Consider the following 10,947-nt stretch of genomic DNA (forward strand, 5'->3'; position numbering starts at 1 on the left):
TTTAAATTGAATGAAATAACTGGAATATTATTACAAAATTTGTTTAAGTACACACTGTCTTGAATAGTTATTCATTTTAATGTTCTCTTCTGATAGCCAGAGTAGGGAATCCTTCATTTCTCCCTAGTTTCTAATGACCTCTATCATTTCCTTCATTATACGGTTTGAGGAACCCTTAACTGCTCCTTGACCCTGATTGAAAACCACTTCACCCTCGAGCCTAAAGATCTAAGATTACTCAGCTACCTTGCCATGTAAACACTATCTTTCAAACTTGATTCAGTCCTGTTTTCTTGACACTTGACCCCATAGCCCAATGGTAAAGGACATCCCTCCATCCATCTAAGTTAGTAATTCCACCACCAAATCAAAATCAAAACCCAATCAAAGCTTAAATAACTAGCTTAAAATCAATTAACTCAACAGAGTTAAATCATAAAGAGAGAGCCCTTTTTGAGCATTAGGAAGGCTAGATCCTGATCTCAAAAGTAGGTTTGTGGTTACCTCTAATATTTATTTTGACACAAGATAACAACTCTAGGGAATTTTTTAGAGTGATAACATAGTGGCGACCATACTGGGGAAAGTCCTCAGTCTGATAAACCTTAAAGAAAATTTTAAAATCTAAATCTCTTCACCTTAAGGTCATTTTATAGTTGTTAAAAAGTTTCATTAAAAAATTAAAAGATTAAAATTTTGTCTTCCAAAAGAACACACTATACCATGGCACATCCAGATCCAAACTCTGCTATAATAGTTGATGATCCTGATAGAATTTTAAGAAAACCAAAAAGGGTAGAAACTCAAGGAAATAATACTTAGTGAATTGAAGCAAATTCACTTCGTAAAGAGTTATCAAGTTTAGAGGATATTCAATTTGATTTATCATCTGAGTTTTTTTTTTTTGTTTTGTTTTGTTTCGTACCAAATCTGAAAATTCAATTCATGATACTGTAATAGAGTCCAATTTTATTCAATTTATTGAATAAAAAAAGGTTCCTATACATCCTGATTTAGGTCAACATGTTTTGGTTACTTTTGAAAAACTAGAAGCTTTAACCTCAACTTTGATAAGGCATATAGATGAAGCCTGTCTTCAACAATCGGTTGAATTAGCTGCTCTAGCTGTTGCTACCCCTGAAATTTCTAAAGTGTATTCAAAAACTGTAAAATACAACTTCATTTACTACCACCTCACCTGTAATATCTACCACACTTCATTCCCCTAAACCATTCATACCTCAACTTCCTTCCAACCAAACATCTCAAGTTCATCTAGTTCATCTACAACCATCTCAAGTTATTCTTCAAGCACCACTGCTTTACCCCCCAGTCAAACCAAAACCTTATCCATGGCAGACAAATATGCACCTTTGGTGTTACCAACTCAACTACATTCCATGCCCCAAGACTACCAAAGTAAAATATTTTTGTTTGATACTACTGGTCAGTATACTGCCCAACAACATGTGCATAAAATGAATGATTATTTTGAGTTACATGAGATTGATGAGTCTGATGTGCAAATGAGGTTATTTGCCCAAACACTAGCAGGAGATGTGAAAAAATGGTTTAAAGGTTTACCTGCTAATCATATTTCTGATTTAGATGCTTTCCATAAATTGTTTATCGATAGATGGGAAATAAAGAAAAACCCTTTACAAATATTGTCTAAATATGAAAACATTAGAAGAGCTCCTAATGAATCTGTTCAGGATTATTGTACTAGGTTCAACAATATCTATAATGCAATCCATGCAAATATCAAACCTCCACCAGCCTTAGGACTAATCAAATTTCCTGATGGTTTTGACACAGATATGTCTTACCAATTGCGAGAAAGAAACCCTGAAACATTGGAACAAATGCAAAGTAATGCTGTTAGTGTAGAGGCCAATTTATTAGCTAGGAAAGCTAGAACGAGAAATGAGAAAAGAGTTACCATTAAAGAGGAACCATCCACTTCAGATGGTAAGATAGACAATTTGGCTAAAAGTGTAGAAAGGATAACGGAAAGATTAGAAAACATGGAAATAAAATCTCTATTGGAAAATCAACAAGGACCCCAATAAGAAACTCCAACTTAGGAAAAATCTTAATACTGGAAAAACAAGAGATGCTACACCTGATCAACAGGTTAGACCATCTTTCTAGGAAAATTATACTGAAGGTTCACAAAACCATGAAGAAGAGGACACCCAGATAAACCTATTGGGGATTAAAAATGAAGATGCTGATTTTCTTACTTAGGAAGAACAAGAATTGTACATGCTACACCAATTACAATTATAATCTGTAGAGTCCTTTGACTACAAAAAAGGTTATGAATCTGCTACCTATGAAGTTCACAAACAGTATAGCCTTAGAAGAAAAAATAATATTGAAGTTCCCACTAAGAAATCAGTCCAAACCCAAACTAAAAAATTAGCAAAAGCTCTTGTGACCAAAGTTCTACAAATTCTCCCTAGAGGAAGTCAGGAGAGTTCCAACCCAAAAATTGTAGAAATAACTTCAGCGAAAACTCAAACTTCAACTGTTGCTCAAACTATTCCAAATAAGAAAATTCAAAACAAAACTGCTGGTACACAAACTGAGTTGCCAAGTGCTGATAAAGAAGATAAAAGTACACAGACCACAATTGCTAAGGAAGATCTCCTACAATCAGGCAAAACTCAATTTCCATTCAACATTAAGACTGAGATAGCCAAATTGAAAATATCAGTTCCTTTGATAGAGTTAGTGAAAAATGAATCATACAAAGCACAAATCACTGAAACACTAAACATAGGTGAAGGCGAAGATGCTGTAAACCTTAATGATGATCAACCTGAGTTATTATTTGGTCCAAAAGTAAATGGAAAACATCAACAAGGGGGTATCCCTCCATTCTACATTAGCTTAAATGTTCATGATAAAATCTTACATAATGATATGCTAGATTCAGGGGCATCCCATAACCTAATGCCGAAAGAAATAATGGAAATATTAAATTTATATATCACCAAACCCTACAAGGACCTGTTTTCCTTTGATTCTAGCCAATTCAAATGCCTTGGCCTGGTTAAATATTTGTGTGTAACTCTAGTCCAATGCTCAGCAAAGAGTATTGTTATGGACATAGTAGTTGTTGATATCCCACCCAAGTATGGAATGCTATTATCTCGCTCATGAGGAGCAAAATTGTAGGATCTCTACAGTTAGATGTGTCATATGCTACCATCTTTGTATTTGGTCAGCAAAGAAAGCTTTACAGAGAGACCTTGATGAAATACATGGTAAGTAGTTCAGAAAAACCACAGAATTACCCTATATACTCCATGCATTCTGATATGGACTCATTTATCTTGTATAATTCAGACAATGACAAAAATGAAAACATTGATATAGAAGAAAAAGACAAAGCACCTCACAGTGAAAATATAACACATGAGTCTTTATGGCATTTAGATTTTGATGGATCTGTTAATAGATTAGGAGCAGGTGCAGGAGTTTGGATTCATAACATGGAAAATAATCATTCTGAAGGTCATGCCTTTAGATTAAACTTTAAATGCACAAACAACATGGCAGAGTATGAAGCTTTAATCTTAGGACTGCAAATTGTAAGAAAACTTGGAGCCAAGAGAGTTTCTATCATGGGAGACTTGGAATTGATCATAAAACAAATTAAAGGAGAATACTTTGTGAATAATCCCAGACTTAGCCAATATAGAGAAACTGTTCTAGATCTGATTAAGGAACTTCTTGAAACTGATTTTGCTGCTATTCCTAGGAAACAGAACATGCAAGCTCACAGTTTGGCTACTTTTTCTAGCACTTGCAAATTACCTTTTCATCCCAATCACCAGTACACTGCTGAAGTGAGACACAAACCTGTTATACTCAATAATCTGAAACATTGGCAGATATTTTCACAATATTCTCAAATCTATGATTTCATGAATGTTGAGGGAGAATTCCAAAACTCTAACATAGATATTGATTGAACAATAGATAACATCATAAATAGTGATATAGATATAAATGCTTTAGATGTAAACAAACTCACTAAATTCACTAAAGTAGAGATAGACAACTTAGAAAAAGTAGAAATAGAAGAAATAATCAATGATGATTATGAGATTTTAAACCTTAAAAATAACTTTTTGCCTAAGGGATTAGTCCCATTAGAATATTTGTTTGATTCAAATGATGTAGTTAGAAAACAAAAAAAGGAGCCTTTAAGATCAGACATAGAAGAATGTAACATAGGAACAGAAGAAAAACCTAAGCTTATTAAAATATCCAAAGCATTACCTACAGATGAAAAGATGAAATACATAAGTCTGTTCAAAGACTTTCAAGATGTCTTTGCCTGGAGTTATGAAGACCTTAAGTATTATGATGCCAACATTATTCAACATAAGATACCCATCAAAGAAGATCAGAAACCCTTTAAACAAAATCTTAGGAGAATTAATCTAGTTCTTATGCCATTAATTGAAAAAGAAGTAAAAAGGATGTATGATGCATAAATCATAGCACCATTTAGATATTCAGATTGAGTCTCTAATTTAGTCACTACTAGAAAGAAAACAAGAGAAATCATACTCTGTGTTGATTTCAAAAACTTGAACAAAGTATCACTAAAAGATAACTATCCCCTCCCTAAAATGGACCACATTCTCCAGACGATAGTAGGGTCATCTAGAATTTCATTGCTTTATGGATTCTCTGGATACAACGAAATCTTAGTTCAACCAGAGGATAAAGCAAAGGCTGCATTTACCACCCCTAGGGTACTTTCATGTATTTAAAGGTGCCTTTTGGATTAATGAATGCTGGAACAACATTCTAAAGAGAAATGGACATAGATTTTGCAAAAGGAATCCATGACTTTCTAGTTGTTTACCAAGATGACATCACAATGTTTTCCAAATCAGATAATGAACATCTAGATCACCTAAGAAGAGTCTTTATTAAATATAGAAAATTTGGTATTTCCTTGAATCCCAAAAAAACACTCTTTGGGCTAGAAGGAGGTAAACCCTTGGGACACATAATATCAAAATATGGAATTAGAATAGAAACAACTAGAATAGAGACAATCCTAAACACTAGACACCCTAGAAACATTAAAGAATTACAATCATTCCTCGGTAAAATAATTTTTCGTAGAAGATTCATTTCTAACTTGGCAGAATTAATCAGAGAATTGAATAACATGTTAAAGAAAGATTCAGCACTTCAGTGGACAGTAGAGGCTAAACAGTCTTTTGAGGCAATCAAAGAAGCCCTTACTAAAACTCTAGTCCTCATAAGACCTGATTTTAAAAAAGATTTTATAATTTTTTCTTTTGCTTCAGAACATAATATTGCAGCAGTCTTGTTGCAAAAGAATGATTAAGGTTATGAACAGCCTATTGCATTTTTCAGCAAATCTTTGAGAGATGCTACACTAAAGTACAACATAATGGAAAAACAAGCACTTGCTTTAGTGAAAGCTATTAAATATTTTAGAGTGTACTTTTTATACTCACACATCATTGCATATATTCCAAATTCAATAGTAAAGGACATCTTAACACATAATGGGCCTGAAGGAAAGAGAGGCAAATGGATTGCCACCATTTTGGAATATGACATTGAAATAAATCCTACAAAACTTATCAAAGGCCAAGGTTTGGCTAAACTCATGGCTGAATCAAACTGTCAGGCCTTAGATATAAATTTCACTGGTGCACTAGATGACCAGAAAGAGATGGCGACTCCACAGATCAGTGAAGCTTTCATAGATATTTGTTTTACTAAATTTACAAGCTCCTCCTGGTTTATCTAGAACTAAAGGTAGATTTTTGAAAATGAAAGCAATGAAATATTGTATCATAGATAATGTTTTATTTTGGAAAGATAATGGTGGCATTTTATTGAATTGTTTATTAAAAGATGAAGCTGACAAAGTTATGCAAGAATTTCATGCAGGAGATTATGGAGGACACCTATACTGGAAAACAACTACTGATAAGATCTAAGGCCAGGTTTTTACTGGCCCACCCTTTTTGTAGATGTCTAGAAATATGTGACCTCCTGTCACAAGTGCTGAATATTTGAAGGCAAAAAGAAACTCTTACCATTACCTCTCAAACCCATCTCCACAGAAGTGCCTTTTCAACAATGGGGTTTGGACTTCATTGGGGAAATTCACCCATCCTCCTTAGTCCAGCATAAATGGATTTTGACAACCATCGACTACTTTACTAAATGGATAGAAGCCATCCCTTCTAGACAAGCCACAAACTCTGTCATCATTTCATTCCTTGAGAACAACATACTTTCTAGGTTTGGATGCTCGCAAAATATCATTACTGATAATGCAACTGCTTTCAAATACAAGAAAATGGTAGACTTTTGTAACAGATATCACATTACCCTTGGCCATTCCATTGCCTATTACCCTCAGGGTAATGGACTTGGAGAATCCTCAAACAAAAGCCTTGTTAATATCATCAAGAAACTGTTAGAAGACAATAAAAAGACCTGGAACAAAAAGTTGGTTAATGCCTTATGGGCAGACAGACTAACTACCAAAAAGTCCATTGGTACATCTCCTTATCAACTAGTATATGGAATGGATGCTGTTTTTCCATCCTCTTTAGGAGTACGAGTGATGAAAATGATTCAAGAGTTGCAAGTGGAATCAAATGATATCCAAAGGAGGATAAATCAGACAATACATTTGCAACAAACGAGAGAAGAAGTCTATGTCAAATCACAAGTGATTCGGGATAAAATCAAAAATATTTTTGACAAGAAAACCAAAGTTGATGATTTTTACATAGGTGATAAAGTACTCAAATAGGATTCTAGAAGAGAAGACAAGGGTAAACATGGTAAATTTGATTTCCTATGGCAAGACCCTTATATCATTTATGGTTACAGAGGTAACAATGCATTTTTCTTGAGGCAACTAGATGGAACAGATCTACCAGGTGGACTAGTCAATGGTAGAATGCTGAAACATTATTTGTTTACTTTGCTCATTGTACATAACATTGCAAAGTTTAGATTGGATAGGATGATAATATTTTGAGGTTGAAGCCCGAAGAGAAGGCTCTGATCTTTGAAAGGTGTACCATCATATGTATGAATAAAGCAGATCACAGAGGAGTAGTTACAAGACAACCACAATCAAAGTTTCAAAGGCTACTGATCTTAAAGTTCTTGACATTTCAGCAGGAAATGCCATCCCCATGTGGAGCCACTGTTATGGTCCTATAGTAATGGGATTCATAATTTTGAATTGGCTATGGTTAGTTTTGTAATATTGCACATACTTTTTCTTTATGCAAAATGTTTTCCCATATTAAAAATAAAAAATGTAAAGAGGGTAAGTCCTAAAAGAATAATCGAAGGACCAAAAGAAAGAAAAAGATAAAAAGATATAAAATATGAACCCTAAAAAGAGATAAGAGTAGATCATGAAAGTGTGCAAATTCAAATTCCACTCATTTTTACTTTACTTTGCAAAATAATATTTTGTGCAGCTTGTCAAAAATGTCACAATCCATGATGGTCAAATAGTTTAAACTTGATTCATTCATGCTTTAAATTTCATGTTAATATATAGAGAATAATTATCTAGCAAAATTGTTTAATTTTGGCAGATAAGTAGAGAGGTAGAGAATAATAATGAGCTCATCAGTTTAATCTGAGCCATTGGAAGTTATAAGGTTAGAATTAGATAGTTTGTTTATCAAAGAAAAAGAAATAAAGGGCCGACAAGCTCAAATGCCCCCAATGAATGAAGAGAAAATGCTAGGGTAAATAAAGGGTAGGTAGAAGAAGTTTTGCAAGTGCACAAGCTTGTTAAGTAAAAAGCACCTTCATCATGCTTAATCCTATGTTTTATATGCAAGAGGAATTTTCAAAGAGAAGGGACATTCACTAAAGCTGATTTACTAATTTCCTCTCATTTCACTAGACCCCCACATACTTAGTTTATTAATTTCCCCTCATTATCCCTTCATTACTTTTCATCCCCTAATGTTGTCCCCTTCTTGGTTCCAAAGAACCCCTTCCCTCTTCATTTTCCCTTGTAAAAACCCTTTCCCTTCATTTTGACCTTTTTTCCCTTTGTTTCACACATTTCCCTACACATTACCCTTTAAAAATCATTCCCCCTTCCCAAAATCCCTTTCCCTAGTGTGAAACCCATTCCCATCACAAATAATACCCCCCCTTTATTAAATTCTGTTTTTCCTTAAAAACCCACTAAACCCCTTTATCCTAAGTTATTTCCTAAACTATACTCCTACTTTATGTATCTAAAGTCCCCCACGTTATAATTCCCTGATACCCTTTTAACTCACCAAACCTTGGTGAATAGTTAAAACCTCCGTCGTATAGCCCATGGTCCACACCCTTTATTAACCCATTGCTTATATTAAAATCCTGTGATTACTTTTTAATTAATTACATTTTATTGTAATTAAAACCCGACCCCACTCCCCAGCTCTGCCCTCGCAACTCTGCCGTGCGATAGCCCTCCGATCTTCCACCTCCAGATCCAACGGTGCATATCCATATCATGCAGTTTCATCATCTGACAATTAAAGGTCCAAAAGCATGTGAGATTTGGATTTTTAGCCAAGCACTGTTTCGCTATGTGGTGGCACCAGGTTATATTGCATGCTCGCAAAAAATACTGCCCTCCACCCAAAAGTAGTGAGATATGGCACAAAACCGCTTCCCCGCGTAAAATAAAACTAGCCACTGTTCATTTACCAAAACTCGCGCCAAAATGTGACCGTTGTTGGTTAAAAGGCCGAAAAAGCCCCCTTTCACTCTTTTCACTCATTTTCACTCTGTCAACCAATTCTGAAACCTCGAATCTCTACACAACCATTATAACCACCTTTTGCAACCATAAGATGCTGCAGACACCAAATTGAAGCAACAAATAGACAATTGAAGCCTTAGAAACCTCTGCTGCTACCACAAAACCCTGTCTGCGCACCACATCGTCATTTTCAAGGTATTCTTGAAAGAACCATAACAACCCTGTAATTTAAGCTATGCATAGTAATTATCAAAAGGTTAACTAATTAAATTAATTAAAAAACCTTGCTAGATTGAAGAAAACCTTACAGTGCATCCAAAGGCCCTTTTCTACAGACTGTAATTACCCTCCCCATTGTTCCAGAGTTTCTGACCTTACTCCTAAAGCTAGAGAAAAGGTAATTTAGTTGAATAAACCAAATTATGGCTTCCCAAAGTTATTTGGATGTAAGGCCCCTACAAACCCCTCACCTGGATATTGACCACTTCCCATTGGCCAACAGAGATTTTCAAAGTAAAGACACTGTTTCCCCTAGCCATCTACTGAAACTCCATTACTGGAGTAAAGATAAATTCCTGAACCAGAATGATGACATTCACCTATGGGAATCAAATTTTCCCTAGTACTTGTTCCCATATGTATACCTATTCCTAGAAATCATCCACTTCTTCCAAGCTTGCTATGTTCCAAGCCAAAGAGGCATGGTCTCTCCTGACCAACAAATTTTATTCACCATTACTGCAGAGTCAATAAATCAAATGTTGCAGATCCAGCCAAACCCAAATGAGACCCCACTTTCCATTGAAGCCTTACTTGAACTCTACACAAAGCTAGACCTTCCCAAGAAAGCTCAAATCTTTTAGACTTTCATCATAGAAGAGTCTCATACTCGTACATATAGTCCTCCATATGCTGCCACCATTTTCTCTGAGAGAGCAAGACAAATTATAAATGTGCTCTCTTGTATTCTAGGATACACCACTGATGAGCATGTAGATGAGGTTATGCTTTCTTTCCTGTCTATTTTTTTCCCAGGCAAGCCTACAACTACAATTTTTAACTTTGCTCAGTTCTCGGTAGACAGAATCCATGAGCAGTTTATAAGATTGCCAAATGAAAGAGTATTCAAATACTCTTCAGTATTGTTTCACATGTTTCTATATTTTCAGTCAGACATGTTTCCAGTTAGCATCCAAAAGTTAGACACTAAGGGCCATCCAAGCTCTGTCATTTTCTGGACACCATTAATCCAAAGATATTGCATTGTTTTTAGTTATAAAGAGTTCATTGATTCCTTTGTTCATCTAGTTGTAAACATGCTAACCAGTAGCATTCAACCTAGGATCAATGATGAGATTAAGAGATTTTTACAGTTGTCTAAAAACAGTAGAGTGGGAAACATGTATTTATACCAGGACCACATTGAAATCAAAATATATGGATGCCAACTCACTCCCTACAAGCTGCCCAAATACCCCCCCATGAGGATATTTTCATTAGAGTATTTCAGGCAGATCATAAACTCAGATGAGGTCAATTTTCTGTCAGCTAGGAAGAAAACTTAGTTCAAGATCAAAAACCAATTGGGCCCTTTTATTTGTAATAATAGGGAAGTTGGACAAGAAGCAGAGAAAATATTACAACAAATGAACTTCAATAGCAATTTTATGTGGTAGTATGACCCTAATGGAGTCATAAACAAACTAAGGCTCAAATTCAAATTAAGTCCTTTCATACATGAGCCCAGGCCAGACATTGAAAGATATGCCAACCAGTCAGAATGGTTGGAAAATACTTTAATAGATGTGGAAAAAACCTTAATAGATGTGGAAAAGTAGATAGATACTAGTTCCTTTCTACAGGTTCCAACCCTACAGGAACATATGGGTATTATTCCCATTCTACAGACTCCAACCATGCAGGACATAAATGTAAAAAGAACTAGGGAAGAAAGTTCTAGCTCCGGAATGGATACTACAGATGATAGGTTTGAAATCAATTATAGGAAGAAGCCCAAGCTTAATCCTGTAACTGAGCAAGAAGACACCATTGAGATAGTTGAAATCACTAATACTAACACAATGGTTGGAAAGAGTAAAGGTCCAGCAGTTTCAGAGGAAACTCATCAA

The sequence above is a fragment of the Pinus tabuliformis genome, chromosome 4_2, assembly GCF_031772625.1.
Source record: "Pinus tabuliformis cultivar Carrire ecotype Pingquan chromosome 4_2, CPIR1, whole genome shotgun sequence".
In the NCBI taxonomy this organism is placed as follows: domain Eukaryota; kingdom Viridiplantae; phylum Streptophyta; class Pinopsida; order Pinales; family Pinaceae; genus Pinus; species Pinus tabuliformis.